Below are 16,553 nucleotides of genomic sequence, written 5' to 3'. Positions count from 1 at the left end.
ACAGTATATTGGGTATAGTTCCAAGCACTGAACCCATGAGTGACATGTTTTTATTTGTGATTTCTATAAATAAAACAATTTTACTTTGCTGCCCCTGGAGAAAGCACTCGAGCTTCTGGACTACGCCTACGCGGATATGTATGTCAGGTAATGTCGATGATATTAATTTATTTTTAATCTGTAGACCATTTTATGGGGTTTTTTTCTTATTACATCCTCAAGGGAAAAAAAGAAACAAAACAAAGTATAAGAATTTTGAGGGGACAAAACTTTTTCGTACCGCCGCGCTGTGCTGGCTGTAGATACTTTGGGACCGTGGTGTGATGAGGCGAAGAAATTTGTTTGCAAAGTTGGACAGAGGTTGATGGAAGTAATGGGAGAGAGCAGATCATTGACATTACAGCAATTAATAAACGCCATTATTCAGAGAGGAAATGTCACCAGTATATTGGGTATAGTTCCAAGCACTGAACCCATGAGTGACCTGTTTTTATTTGTGATTTCTATAAATAAAACAACTTTTTTTTTAACAAAAAGAAGTCCATATTTTTCTTTTATAATAGAGATTGTGTTGATGTTACAGGAAGTTCGCAGTGCAATGTCTAATGTCTGTACCGGATGACGAGTTATTCCTCTATCTCCTGCAGCTAGTCCAGGCTCTCAAGCATGAATCCTATTTAGACTGTGACCTGGGTGAATTCCTACTGAGGCGAGCTCTACAGAACCAGAAGATTGGCCACTATTTGTTCTGGCATCTGAGGTCAGAGATGCAAGTAGCTGCTGTGAGTGTTCGGTTTGGTCTTCTGCTCGAGGCATACTGCAGAGGTAGCCAGGAACATATGAAGATACTTATACGACAGGTAAGTAGTTATTCTTTATATTAATTATTACTTAGATTTTTTTTATGAGATAAAATTATTTACATAAACAACTTCAACTGGAGAACAAAATTGACAAAGAGAAAAAACTTCAACCCCGCCGGGAATCGAACCAAGGTAAAACTCCTCTCAGTCAACTAATTTTCTATCTCCTACTAATTCCAGGTGGAACTATTGGAGAAGTTGAAGACTACAAATGAGTTGGTGCGACAGAAGAAAGATAAGGAAAAGGCAAAGAGTTTCCTACAGGAATATCTACTGGTAAGTCATAACAGATTAAAAATAAATTAATATCATCGACATTACCTGACATACATATCCGCGTAGGCGTAGTCCAGAAGCTCGAGTGCTTTCTCCAGGGGCAGCAAAGGCCACTTACACACCAGATGTGTAGCCTCGGCCACTTCACTTCTGTCTCCCCATTCCACACAGTCCAATAGTTTAGGTAATAGTTCAGGCGAATGAGACATGACCAGAGCACGGTGCGACCAGATAACCTTCTTCTCTTGCTCGTGGATTTCATATAGGGAGTCACGACCTTCCAAGTATCTGCAATATTAAACATTTCAACGGGTTACTTTCTGGTGTTTCTCTTCTATCCTGTCCTCCAAAGTTACAATGCATTATAACCCTTATACCATAGAGCAGGCTGTAGGACCATATAGAGCAGACTGTAGGTGTTCTTACCTTCTTACTGTTGACAGTAAAGAATTTTCGTCCTACGATCTCTCCAAGGATTCCAAGGGTTGAAGATATCAGCCTTGAGAATAACCAAATCCAGGTGCTACTGATGGCTCCCTAGGAAGAACTTCTTACCAAACCAAGTTTGCCCTGTTTATAGTTCATACCTACTACTGTTACCAGTACTGTTTAGTATTTATACCTTTGTAGTATATCTATACCTATAGTGCAAGAGTATGTCACAATATCCGTAGGTACGAGAAGAATTCGTATAAATTTCGGCGTGGAATGTACTGGTGTCTGCTACTAGAACAGTAGCTATATACAGGGTGTTCACTTGAGATTTGTCCCTTATGAGGAGCACCGTAGCTATAATAGGGTGTACGCGTGTTGAGTACCTACTACCTACTTTTACTACTGCTAGTTAAAGTCTGACATCTCACCATGTACCTAACACTGTCGATATAATGCTGATGTTACGTAGCTATAAACAGGGTGTTCACTTGAGATTTGTCCCTTATGAGGAGCACCGTAGCTATAATAGGGTGTACGCGTGTTGAGTACCTACTACCTACTTTTACTACTGCTAGTTAAAGTCTGATATCTCACCATGTACTCAACACTGTCGATATAATGCTGATGTTACAAAATTCAGTCGACTTTGACAATGGTTCAAATTACCAGCTTTTTATTTTATTTCCCGTGTTTTAGTGTTAAATGTTACCGATTTACGTATTTTTTCGTTATTGTTTTCGTGAAATATTGACATACCCAACTGATGATGATCCAATGATCGAAATGCGCATCGTGTAGGCTAAATATTGAGAAATCACATTGATTGATCTCAGGTACCATAAGCTTTGTACAAAACAATACAGTTACAAAGAAGACAGATTATGAACATGCTAGAGGAAAGAAGACATCGCTGGATAGGACATCTCTACAGGCATAATGATTTCATGGTTGCAAGAGAAAGATACATCGACCAAATTGTGAAATACTCCGGGTCTGAAACATATGCAGACATGAAGAGGAAGACATCTCTGATAGAGTAGAATGGAGAGCTATAAACCAATCTTAGGATTTAAGCAGATGATGATGATGATGATGATGATGATGATGATGATTTATTCAACCAAGGAGTACTCCCAGTAAAAGGGGGTTTCAAGCCAGCAGTGGCGATGATAGCACGCTGAATGCCCTCTGAAACATATGCAGACATGAAGAGGAAGACATCTGATAGAGTAGAATGGAGAGCTATAAACCAATCTTAGGATTGAAACAGATGATAATGATGATTTATTCAACCAAGGAGTACTCCCAGTAAAAGGGGGTTTTAAGCCAGCAGTGGCGGTGATAGCACACTGAATGCTCCCGTTCCTAATAGAGTAATAGACCATTGAAGTTGTGCGTGGTTGGTATCTGGATGGGGGGGCCGAGGGTAACGCCCGTCACAATAAACCTTTTAGCACTCTCAGCAGTAATACAGTGATGTCAAACCCCTGGATTTTTAGCCCGTCCTTCCTTTATTATTACGATAGTAGCTATAGACTTGAAATTAGGTACATGTAGTCCACAAATGTGACAAGGATGCAACACAAAACATTTGGTAAGGATAGGTGCTGCAGTTGGCGGCATTTTGGCCGCTTTTTGGCGGGTTTCGACCGTTTTTTTTGGCGGTTTTCAGCTTTACCTACTGACTAAACGGATAGAGATATTGTAAAAGATACAACAGAACATCCAAATAAGCATAATTCAATAGGATAAGGAAAGTCGTGTGATGTTCACACCAGATTTTTTTTTTTCTTTATCAACTTTAACCCTTCAAGTCCTGGCGTTACATGTATGTAACACCAGACACGTGTCAGTAGATTTCGCCTCCAGATGGCTAGATACTCGGTATACGTGGTGAAACTGATAAAATAGATAGTCAAGAAGATACTCTTTTGTTCTGATTTAGTTTGGCAAAAATATTTGAACCAGAAGTGTGTTTGTGCTTTTACATTAAAAGAAAAAAATCGAGGGAAAAATAGTTTTCGGTCTTACTGGGTTAATTGTTTCTCTTTATCTAAAAAGATGAAAGTAAGGAAGGAATAAGATCTATGGAGAATGACCGGTTGAATGCTGGCTCACCTGTTTCTGATCCTTGAGTCGTCTTGTCCTCATAGTCTTGGAGGTTTTCACCTCGTAAATGACAAGACACACCCTGGCCATACGCTATCTTTGTAATATTTACTGTGTGTCTATAGGTTATGGAAGAAGAAGGGTCTAGACCTTCGTATGAACCCGTACGGCTGTATATCTACCGATAATCGTGTTGGTCTCATAGAGGTGGTACTTAATGCGGAAACTATCGCTAATATTCAGAAGGAGAAGGGCATGTTCTCCGCTACTTCTGCCTTCAGGCGAGGTTCCTTGCTGGGTAAGTCTCGTAGTATGTCCCTCCTCCGTGCCATAGTATGTCCCTCTTTGTCATAGTATGTCCCTCCTCCGTGCCATAGTATGTCCCTCATCCATGTCGTAGCATGTGGAAATCAAGAAGCTACGAGTAGTAACTCCTCATAATCGAAAATGGGATATTTATGTATTTTCATGTATTTAAGTTATTGTGCGTTGTTTTCACACTTCAGATGGTTTTTATCACACTAGCTTCCGGAGGTCCCGGGTTCAGGCCGTGGTTATGAACAGGGCCATCGTAGGACATCGTCGGACTTTTTGCTGTCCCGGCGGCAATTTTTAAAATTCATTTTATATCTATTTTTGTTTGCTTTGTAATTTGCTTGTTTTTAATAGCTAATATAAATGAAAAGTATAATATAAACGTGCAAACTAAAGATAAAAAGTAAAAAATGAATTCAGATTGTACAAGTTGCGGAAAAAAAATCAAAAATCCGAATTTCCCGCCAACTTTACACGCAAAAAGGCCGACGATGGCCTACGATGGCCCTGTTCATAACCACGGCCTGAACAGGGCTGAGATGAGCTCGGACGACGTGAGATAACTGTTCCGGCGGCAATTTTTAAAATTCATTTTATATTTATTTTTGTTTGCTTTGTAATTTGCTTGTTTTTATTAGCTAATATAAATGAAAAGTATAATATAAACGTGCAAACTAAAGATAAAAAGTAAAAAATGAATTCAGATTGTACAAGTTGCGGAAAAAAAATCAAAAATTCGAATTTCCCGCCAACTTTACACGTAAAAAGTCCGACGATGTCCTACGATGGCCCTGTTCATAACCACGGCCTCAATTCTCGAGAGATCGATTATTAAAATATGGAAATTGATTACCAAGAAGGCACTTGGTAATGCTCTGAGATCCACAAAAGATGTGAAAAAGCTCTGCTTTAACACAAAGAATTTGAGATTTGATTTGAGAGATTAAGGTCTCTGAAGACTCTTTCTGTATCATGTACTATGAAAATAGCTAATAACTACGCATTTTTTTAGGGTTTTTGACATGGTTTCTGTTGACTGATTCCTTTCTGACTGAAGCTCGGTAACTTTGTGAAGTTCCATTCTGTTGGCTTGTATGGAAAACGAATTCTACTTTTTTTCAGCTTCTTAATGCTGTTCATTTAGAATGCGGCTTTGGGAAAAATGAACCCTTTTTATATTTCTTATCCATATATTATTTGACAGCCTGGCTCAAGGATTACAACCAGACTGATGTATCTCTGAAGAAAGCGATAGAGGAGTTTACATTCTCATGTGCCGGCTATTGTGTGGCTACCTATGTACTGGGGGTGGCAGATAGACACTCGGACAATATCATGGTCAAGAAGAACGGACCGGTAAGAACTCAGAGCTCGCTTCTTTCGTTCAGTGTTGGACCTTTTTTATTATTGTTTTTTTATGCCGTATTCATCCATGACCTTTAGGTTAGCCTATGTTACTTTGAGTACTCCTAAAAAAAAATCGGTCGAGCCGTTTTCCCGTGAAAATAGGACAAAACAGGTCTATCAGCGTAATAGACAGAAAATTATTTGAATATGATATTGGGACTTCCTGATGCATAAGGAGTAAGAATAACTAAAAATTGCATGATTCTGACTCCACTCACTACCAGATAGACCTGACTGGCGGACCTGATCAGGCGTACCTGTCAGGTCTACCTGATAGTGAGTGGCCGGCCGAGTTTGCAGGGGTGGCAACTTTTTTTTAAAACACCCTGTAGAAAAAAAAACCTACCTAATTCTTAAACTTGAATACTTGCTCGTATTTCAACACTATCGTGTGATCTATTTCAGGCATTATGACAACACCATAGTATTTCCCAGCTTAGAGAGGATTCTAGAGTTCGCTAATAGTAATCGGGAAGATGATCCTATCCCTGAAGATGAAACCTCTAAGAATTATTACGACCATGTTAAGTAAGTATCAACTTTGGTAAAGTACTTTGATTTTATTTCTTTTTGATATAGGAAATTATTGATTTGTAAAACAAATAAAACTGTTTGATAATAACACAACCTGTGTTCTTGTACAAAGTCTTACTGTTGTATTGTGTAACATGGGTATTTGAAAATTGATGCCACAAAATGGGCGTTTGAAAATTACCTCAAAACAAAGAATGAAATTAGTTATGTAATTTATTAAAAATAAACAAAAAAATATGTAAAATTAAAAGTTGATAAACTACGAAATTCATGATCATATACAAAAGGTTTTAGGTTGATTGGAATGATTGGATGTTAGAGGTAGCCTTTGGCAATAATCCCTCCTTTTGATTTTAAAATGTACATTCTTGTGATATTTTTATTCAACAGAGAATTTAAATAAAACAAAATAACTTGAGAACTTTTCTTCGGGGTCATTAGAATCATTTTATGGGTAGAAAGGGGGTGAAGTACCTAAACAAATCTATATATTTTTAAAGATTTCCCAATTAAATTGAAAAAAAAGAAGAAAAAAATTATTTTAAACTAAACATGACTTGATGATTCACTTCTTTACATCACCCAATATATCATCCACAGTCTGAGACCAATTTCCTCCAACAACTTTCTGTGATTGTTTGCTGGGATTTTGATTCTGTCTTCTCGGTTGAGATTTCTTTTGTGAATTGGAACCTTGTGTTCGAGAGTTCGTGTCGCTCTCGTCTGTATGTCGAATTATTCTTAGTCGTGTGCTAGGGGCTTGTATAGAGACAGTATCAGTAGTACTGTTAGTACTATCTAGTAGTGATTGGTGTGGAATAATGATACCTCTTGTATCAATATCAGAGCTGGAGTGTTCCAAATAATCGTCATTTAAAGTATATTTAAGAACCTCATTGTTACTACTTGCAGATGAGGAGTGGCTGAGTTCTACTTGATTCAAAAGGTTTGAAATCTTCTCCTTTGCAGTTTTACCATCACTTGGTTCAGGTATATCGGAGGATGTTTGAGTTTCTGCCTGCATGTCGTTTATCATACTCAGAAGTTCTGCAAATGGTGGCGGTTTGGTTGATTTCGGTTTATCTCCTTTGTCCTCATCTTCAGGACTCTCGAATTGAATTTCTTTGAATTGTTGACTATTGAACTGAGCGGGCTTGTCTTTGGTTTGATGTGTCTCTGAGGAGACTTGTTGACTGAGATATATTTCAGCATCCAGCTCCAAAGAACACATACTAGCATCATCATCATCATCATGTGTCGTCAGGGACTTGGTTGTTGTGATTGCCTCTGTCTTGTGTATTGGTTGCTGCTTGGATAAGGGCGCTGAGGTTTCATCATCACTAGGAGGTGACATGGACAACATGGTGATTTCATTGAGAGCTTTGATTATGCCGGATTTATCAACATCTTTAAACTTCTCAGATTGTGAGATCATGATTTTCTTTATATTTTCCGCAAAAGAAGGTAATGTCCCATTCTCTTGTGTTGGTTTCAACATGACAGATGTTGATGAATTCTGACGTCTTAATTTGGATTTGGAACGGTATTCGTGTCTGGGGTAACTGTGTGCTTTGGTGGAAATTCTTCGTGGTAAAGCCATGACAGGTGTTTTCAACATGTGAGGTTTGGAAGATGACTTGTCTCCAGCTCCAGTACTCTCATCCAATGATATACTATCTATGTCAATGGATTGACTGGCAAACATGTTGGTCTTCCTATGCTCTTTATCCTGTATTCGTCCATTATCATTCACCGCAGGTGTTTTGACTGTGAAGAAGCTATCATTTATATTTTGCTTTCTCAACTTTGACCTGACTTGTTTCTTATAAGTCTCTAGTGAGGGTACTAGATCTTCCGCTTCTTTATCATCCTCTACCGAGGTATTGTCATGTTTTATTCTTCCTTGGTTGTTATTTACAACTGTGAAGAAGCTATCATTTATATTTTGCTCTCTCAACTTTGACCTGACTTGTTTCTTATAAGTCTCTAGTGAGGGTACTAGATCTTTCGCTTCTTTATCGTCCTCTACCGAGGTATTGTCATGTTTTATACTTCCTTGGTTGTTATTTACTGATAGTTTCATTAGTATATGTCTCAGTTCTTGAGTGACATCTTGTGATTCAATCGCCTGGCTTTTTTGTTGATACTTGCTTGTGTTATGTGCAATATTATCAGATTGTTCACTCATATTTGTTGTGTCATCTTGATGCAAGCATTTATTGTTCGTGTCATTCATTGACAAGTCTTGTGTTATTTCTTCTCGGTTTTTATTTTCGTTGGGTACTAAGTCTCGACACAAGACATTTTCTAATTTTCCACTCTGGTTGTCCAAGTTTGGACTGTTTTCGGTTTTTAGTTTTACAGATCCATTTGGATCAAAATTCGGAATGGTTGTCTCCTTATTACATATTTTTCGGTCATATACGGATTTTGTGATCTCTGAACAGTCCATTTCCTTGTCTGATTCGTTACGAATTATTTCGTGTGATTCCTTATTCACCATTTCAATATCCGATTCGTTTTCATCGATTTCTTTGTCTAATCCATTCTTATCAATTTCCTCTTGTAATTCGTTTTCATCAATTTCCTTGTCTGAATCATATTCATCAATTTCCTCTTGTAATTCGTTTTCATCAATTTCCTTGTGTGAATCATTTTCATCAATTTCCTCTTGTAATTCGTTTTCATCAATTTCCTTGTGTGAATCATTTTCATCAATTTCCTCTTGTAATTCTTTTTCATCAATTTTCTTGTGTGATTCGTTTTCATCAATTTCCTTGTCTGAATCATTTTCATCAATATCCTCGTCTGAATCATTTTTATCAATTTCCTCTTGTAATTCGTTTTCATCAATTTTCTTGTCTGAATAATTTTCATCAATGTCCTTGTCTGAATCATTTTCATCAATTTCCTCGTCTAATTCATTTTCATCAATTTTGTGTGATTTGTTTTCAACTGTGTCCATGTCTCTTTCGGTTTTATCTAACATTAGAGAATCATTTTCATCAATTTCCTCGTGTAATTCGTTTTCATCAATTTCCTCGTCTGAATCATTTTCATCAATTTCCTCGTCTGAATCATTTTTATCAATTTCCTTGTCTGAATCATTTTCATCAATTTCCTCGTCTAATTCACTTTCATCAATTTTCTTGTGTGATTCGTTTTCAACTGTGTCCATGTCTCTTTCGGTTTCATCTAACATTAGTGTCTTAGGAAGGGGTTCTTTTGGATTAACTTCAAGAGTATGGTCTGTGTTGATGATGTCACCTAGAATAATATAGGTTTGTTCTACATGTTGATGCTGCTGGGTAGTTCTATCTTCTGGTAAAATATCTTCTTCAACATTCACTGCTTCCTTTGTTATCTGTTCCACGAGTTCTGCGTTTATTTCATTTACATCTCGTGTATTGGTCATTCCCTACCTACTTGTTACTAATTTTTCTTTTTTTAAAAAAAAAAAAAAAGGTTTGACAGAGGAAACTGTAACTGCTGTTGTCTTATCGTCCCGAAATCAAAGAGAGAAGGAAGACAGGAGAGGAGAAAGCCAGCCGTTTGGAGAACAAACATTATCTCATCAGGATAAAATACGCCCCAGGTGGGAATCAAACCCGCAGCCTAGTGCTTTCAAGGCAGATGCACTACCAACTAAGCTACAGATTAGCTGTATTTTATTTTATGCTCCTAGGTGCACTCAGAGGCAGCACAAAGGTGATTTTGTGTTAAAACCACACTTGCTGTCATTATGTCTGGGAATGAATAAGGATTCCATACATTCCAATAACTACATTTGATCTTATGCACCTAGGCTCAGAGGCAGCACAAAGGTGATTTTGTGTTGAAACCACACTTGCTGTCATTATGTCTAGGAATGAATAAGGATTCCATACATTCCAATAACTACATTTCATCTAAAATTTACTTATCTAGGTACCTACTTAGTGAAGTTTGGATGACCATTATTATGAACATGAAAAGACATAGGTAGATGAAGAAAATATGTTTTTTTAATGTTTTCAGACACAACAAACAATCCTCTTGGCATAACAATGGTGCACTGCATTGCAAGTCCAGAGTGCAACTTTGACTATTGGAATGCCAAGTCTGTTGAAACTCGAGCAGTGGAACTTAACTGTCTGATGCCCAACGGTGTGTTTATTATCTTGGAAGCACCCCGCAATGCCACACTCAGGGAAATCAAAGAGGTAAGCAGAATCATTAACCTTCTGGTGACTGAGTTAATTCATGAGGAAATTTTTCTAATGCTGTCATTGCTGTACCTATAAACAAGTGGTTTTGTAATGAATAAATAAAATAATAATAATAATAATAAGCAAGTACCTAGGTTAATAAATAATGGAAAAAATATATAGGAAAAAGGCAAAAAAAAAAAAAAAAAGATAATTACCTGTATAACCACTTGTAAGTATAAAGAAATACTAAAAATACCTACCTATCAAAGTTCTGTTAGTTTTGACTTTGTTTCAAACTTTTGAGAGTTTTCATAGAATCATAGAACATACAAACCAGAACAAAATATTGATATTGAATATTTTCCTCAGGACCTATGGGACGAGGCAGCCAAGTATCCTCTGCATGGAATGCTCAAAGATGCGTCATGCTATGTATTCTCACTTATCAACATGATGGCGGAACATGAAGAGATTCATGACGAGAACAAACGGATCTGTGATGTGAAGCCATTTTATCGGATTCTGAAAATAGTGGAACGACAGGGGGATAAAGCAGACAAGATTCTCAATGGACAGATCAGTCATCTGATAGGCAAAGGTAAGAGGGTAGAAGAAATGAAAAAGCTTCAGATTAATGTCTCTTCCTTAATATCCTGAATACTTCATTATCATTAATAGATGACATGTTTCTCCTAGTATCAACCATGGTGCTGTAGTGGTTAGAACGGTGGACTTTAATTATCTGGAGGTTGGTGGTTTGAGTCCAAGTGAAGTGATAAAATGTAGTTAGGTAAGAGATTCATGACGAGAACAAACGGATCTGTGATGTGAAGCCATTTTATCGGATTCTGAAAATAGTGGAACGACAGGGGGATAAAGCGGACAAGATTCTCAATGGACAGATCAGTCATCTGATAGGCAAAGGTAAGAGGGTAGAAGAAATGAAAAAGCTTCAGAATAATGTCTCTTCCTTAATATCCTGAATACTTCATTATCATTAATAGTCAATAGATGACATGTTTCTCCAAGTACCAACCATGGTGCTGTAGTGGTTAGCACGGTGGACTTTAAATCTGGAGGATGGTGGTTTGAGTCCAAGTGAAGTGACTAAATGTAGTTAGGTGTATTAAGAGGGGAACAACTTTGTGACAAACATTTGTGCTTAACACAATTAAAATTATAAAAAAAACAACAACAACACACATGTCACGTTCTTCCAAGATATGAATCCCCAGGACTTCTCCTACATTTGTATAACTTAATTTTTCAATGAGTCAAGTAATGAGTTTTCAAAGCGTTCTCTCTGCTTTTAAAGACCAAGCACAAGTCCTCACGATGGTTGACTACGGTTCAGGACGAGCCAGCCACCTTAACATGGCTAGAGCTAGAGACCATCACCCCGGTGTATAGCAGATACAAAAAGATATCTTTATTCTGCTATTGCCATTCGGCAAAAGCTAAAGCTGCTAACACAACAGTCAATTACTTAATATTCTCTGCTTAACACATTGACTTCTTTCTCCTTGTAGGTCTACACGAGTTTGATCAGTTGCGCAGCTCAGAAGTGAACGTGTACCGGTCCAAGATGAAACTGTTGACAAATGATGCCGCTAGGGAGCGCCACACGAAGCCCTGGTTAGACAAACTGTGCTATCAGTTCCCACCAAGGATATGTCCTCCTTCTCTGTCATTAACAAGTGGAGATGAAAGTCATGTGCGAATACGGGATGGACACTTTGTAGTGGTGGTCAAGTTTGAGAGTACAGAGGTGAGACCAAACAAACCCAATTACTTATAAGTAACTAGTATGGAAAAAAAGATGCCACAGGTACAAAAACCTTTGAACCAATCAGAAGGTGCTGTTGTGTCCTTGTACAGTGTGGTACAAATAGAACCGGTTATCTTGTGAAGATTTGTAAAGGAAGATTCAATGATTTTGTATAGATTTGATAACACTGTGTTCGGAACCTTTTTTTGGGTGGGTTGAGTGTCCATTATTCAGAAGTTTTCCCATAAACTGATAAAAATGTTGCCATTCCCCAAAAAGTGTAACAGACACCTTCCAAACTATTGGAAGGTGTCTGTTAAGGGTTTACTGCATCTTCATTCGATCACATTGCAGTTGTCTGTCTGTTTGTACAGAACACATTCAAGTTCAACATCTCTACAGAGACCACGCCTACCATGTTGCTATCGATGATTCTCAATAAGAAAGCCATCACATTACATACGAGTGGGGAGCAGACGTCGGATTATGTACTCAAAGTGTGTGGCCAGGAGGAATTCAACAAACAAACTTTGGAGTTTTGGATTTTTCTCAGAATTTCTGATAACTTTAACTTTTCTATCCAAATCCAAAAGAAACTGAAATCCCTGGATTATTGAAATTTACTTAATTATTTTCGTCTCTGTGTTAATTTCTGTTTGCCGTAATTCTGTTAGTTTTCATCCCCACTAACCTAAGATGGTCTGAAACTACAATGGCAGATACCAAGTACCCAACACCAAGTAATAAGAAAAAGCCATTTATGACTACTAGACCGTTTTCCTGAATCAATTTTTGGTGAGTTATATGTACCTATATTGTAAGCAAGAAACAAGATCTTTGCCTTGGTCATAGACACTGGTATTATTGAGCCTATTGATTCTTGAGTAGGTCTTCTTTCAAAGTTACCAAAAGTTTAGTAGGTACCTACCTACTTGTTACTAATTTTTCTTAAAAAAAAAAAAAGGTTTGACAGAGGAAACTGTAACTGCTGTGGTCTTATCATCCCGAAATCAAAGAGAGAAGGAAGACAGGAGAGGAGAAAGCCAGCCGTTCCAAGAACAAACATCCCATCAGGATAAAATACGCCCCGGGCGGGAATCAAACCCGTGGCCTAGCGCTTACAAGGCAGACACACTACCAACTAAGCTAACTAGGCTGGTGTTGTTACTAATTGGATAGGAGGGTTGACATGGGGTATACAGATTAGCTGTATTTTATTTTATGCACCTAGGCTCAGAGGCAGCACAAAGGTGATTTTGTGTTAAAACCACACTTGCTGTCATTATGTCTAGGAATGAATAAGGATTCCATACATTCCAATAACTACATTTCATCTAAAATTGACTTATCTAGGTACCTACTTAGTGAAGTTTGGATGATCATAATTATTATGAACATGAAAAGACATAGGCAGATGAAGAAAATATGTTTTTTTATGGGGTGTGCAGATTAGCTGTATTTTATTTTATGCACCTAGGCTCAGAGGCAGCACAAAGGTGATTTTGTGTTAAAACCACACTTGCTGTCATTATGTCTAGGAATGAATAAGGATTCCATACATTCCAATAACTACATTTCATCTAAAATTGACTTATCTAGGTATCTACTTAGTGAAGTTTGGATGACCATTATTATGAACATGAAAAGACATAGGCAGATGAAGGAAATATGTTTTATAATGTTTTCAGACACAACAAACAATCCTCTTGGCATAACAATGGTGCACTGCATTGCAAGTCCGATTGGTAGTCATTAGGAAACATTAAAAGGAATAAAGGAAGAACGGGCTCTAGTCTTGATTTTAAATCATTACATGAAAGTAAAATTAATTTCAGGCATTATGACAACACCATAGTATTTCCCAGCTTAGAGAGGATTCTGGAGTTCGCTAATAGCAATCGGGAAGATGATCCTATCCCTGAAGATGAAACCTCTAAGAATTACTACGATCATGTTAAGTAAGTATCAACTGTAGTAAAGTACTTTGATTTTATTTCTTTTTGATAGAGGAAACTCAAAGCCTGTTTACACTGCACGAATGATAACGTACTGTACCAACCTCCAGTAGTGTGGTAATTAGCACGGTGGACTCTGGAATCTGGAGGTTGGTGGTTCGAGTCCAAGTCAAGTCATACTATTTAGCGGGGAACGACATTTGTGACAAGCATTTAGGCTCAATACACGTGAAATTCCTCTCCACTTTCTACTACAATATAAAGAGATTGTCCCGTGGTTTCAAAGAATATGTTGCGACTAAACTACACATATATATTCTAAGTCGTTCTGTTTATGGCAGGTCAACTAACTAAACTTTTTTTTTTTCTTCAATAAATCAATTTTTATTTATTTTTTAACATTTACAATTCCTCTCTCTATTGTAGATTTTTTTTGAACTAAACTAATTGTTGATATCTCAATTGCAGGACATTCTTGTGACACCCCTAGCCTGGGTGAACTGCACTATCTACGACTACAAGAATCAACTACGTGGTGACGAGACACTGTATATGTGGACCTATGATGAACTACAAACAGATGAAATACTACATCCCCTAGGCACTGTAGTATCCAATCCATTACACGAGCATACCTCCTGTGTTACAGTGACCATACACAGGTAATTTATGTAATATGAGGCACTGTAGTATCCAATTTATTACATGAGCATACCTCCTGTGTTACAGTGACCATACACAGGTAATTTATGTAATATGAGGCACTGTAGTATCCAATCCATTACATGAGCATACCTCCTGTGTTACAGTGACCATACACAGGTAATTTATGTAATATGAGGCACTGTAGTATCCAATCCATTACATGAGCATACCTCCTGTGTTACAGTGACCATACACAGGTAATGGAGGAGTTGCAATTAAGAAAATATTATTAATAAAAGGTTGATTCCTACGTAAAAAGTTGTCAAAAATCCAAATCTGAAGTCAAAACTCGGAAAAGGTAACTTTAAAAGGTCGAAAATTTAATTTTTAATTGCCGTTCTAATAAAAAAGTTCGAAGAGTTGTGGCGTCAGATTTCACGTCAAAATGCGCAGAAAGGCTTGCGCACAAACAAACGAAGCGGGAGTCATGAATTCTGACGTCATCGCCCACGGGAGCGTATGCCGTGACGTCAAAGTTTACGATTTACCGGTATTTTTCCCCTTGAAAATAAAGAAATACGCGTTTTAGAATTTTTCCGAATTCCAAAAGGTTCTCGAGTTTTTTCCGCAAAAGAAGGTAATGTCCCATTCTCTTGTGTTGGTTTCAACATGACAGATGTTGATGAATTCTGACGTCTTAATTTGGATTTAGAACGGTATTCGTGTCTCGGGTAACTGTGTGCTTTAGTGGGAATTCTTTGTGGTAAAGCCATGACAGGTGTTTTCAACATGTGAGGTTTGGAAGATGACTTGTCTCCAGCTCCAGTACTCTCATCCAATGATATACTATCTATGTCAATGGATTGACTGGCAAACATGTTGGTCTTCCTATGCTCTTTATCCTGTATTCGTCCATTATCATTCACCGCAGGTGTTTTGACTGTGAAGAAGCTATCATTTATATTTTGCTTTCTCAACTTTGACCTGACTTGTTTCTTATAAGTCTCTAGTGAGGGTACTAGATCTTCCGCTTCTTTATCATCCTCTACCGAGGTATTGTCATGTTTTATTCTTCCTTGGTTGTTATTTACAGATAGTTTCATTAGTATATGTCTCAGTTCTTGAGTGACATCTTGTGATTCAATCGCCTGGCTTTTTTGTTGATACTTGCTTGTGTTATGTGCAATATTATCAGATTGTTCACTCATATTTGTTGTGTCATCTTGATGCAAGCATTTATTGTTCGTGTCATTCATTGACAAGTCTTGTGTTATTTCTCCTCGGTTTTTATTTTCGTTGGGTACTAAGTCTCGACACAAGACATTTTCTAATATTCCACTCTGGTTGTCCAAGTCTGGACTGTTTTCGGTTTTTAGTTTTACAGATCCATTTGGATCAAAATTCGGAATGGTTGTCTCCTTATTACATATTTTCCGGTCATATACGGAGATATTTTGAGTGTTGGGTTTTGTGATCTCTGAACAGTCCATTTCCTTGTCTGATTCGTTACGAATTATTTCGTGTGATTCCTTATTCACCATTTCAATATCCGATTCGTTTTCATCGATTTCTTTGTCTAATCCATTCTTATCAATTTCCTCTTGTAATTCGTTTTCATCAATTTCCTTGTGTGAATCATTTTCATCAATTTCCTCTTGTAATTCTTTTTCATCAATTTTCTTGTGTGATTCGTTTTCATCAATTTCCTTGTCTGAATCATTTTCATCAATTTTCTTGTCTAAATTATTTTTATCAATTTCCTTGTCTGAATCATTTTCACCAATATCCTCTTGTAATTCGTTTTCATCAGTTTTCTTGTCTGAATCATTTTTATCAATTTCCTCTTGTATTTCGTTTTCATCAATTTCCTTGTCTGAATCATTTTCATCAATTTTCTTGTCTAAATTATTTTTATCAATTTCCTTGTCTGAATCATTTTCACCAATATCCTCTTGTAATTCGTTTTCATCAGTTTTCTTGTCTGAATCATTTTTATCAATTTCCTCTTGTATTTCGTTTTCATCAATTTCCTTGTCTGAATCATTTTCATCAATTT

This window comes from Diaphorina citri, unplaced genomic scaffold (genome assembly GCF_000475195.1).
Source record: "Diaphorina citri unplaced genomic scaffold, Diaci psyllid genome assembly version 1.1 scaffold228, whole genome shotgun sequence".
NCBI lineage: Eukaryota > Metazoa > Arthropoda > Insecta > Hemiptera > Psyllidae > Diaphorina > Diaphorina citri.
Note: the sequence above shows the minus strand (reverse complement) of the source record.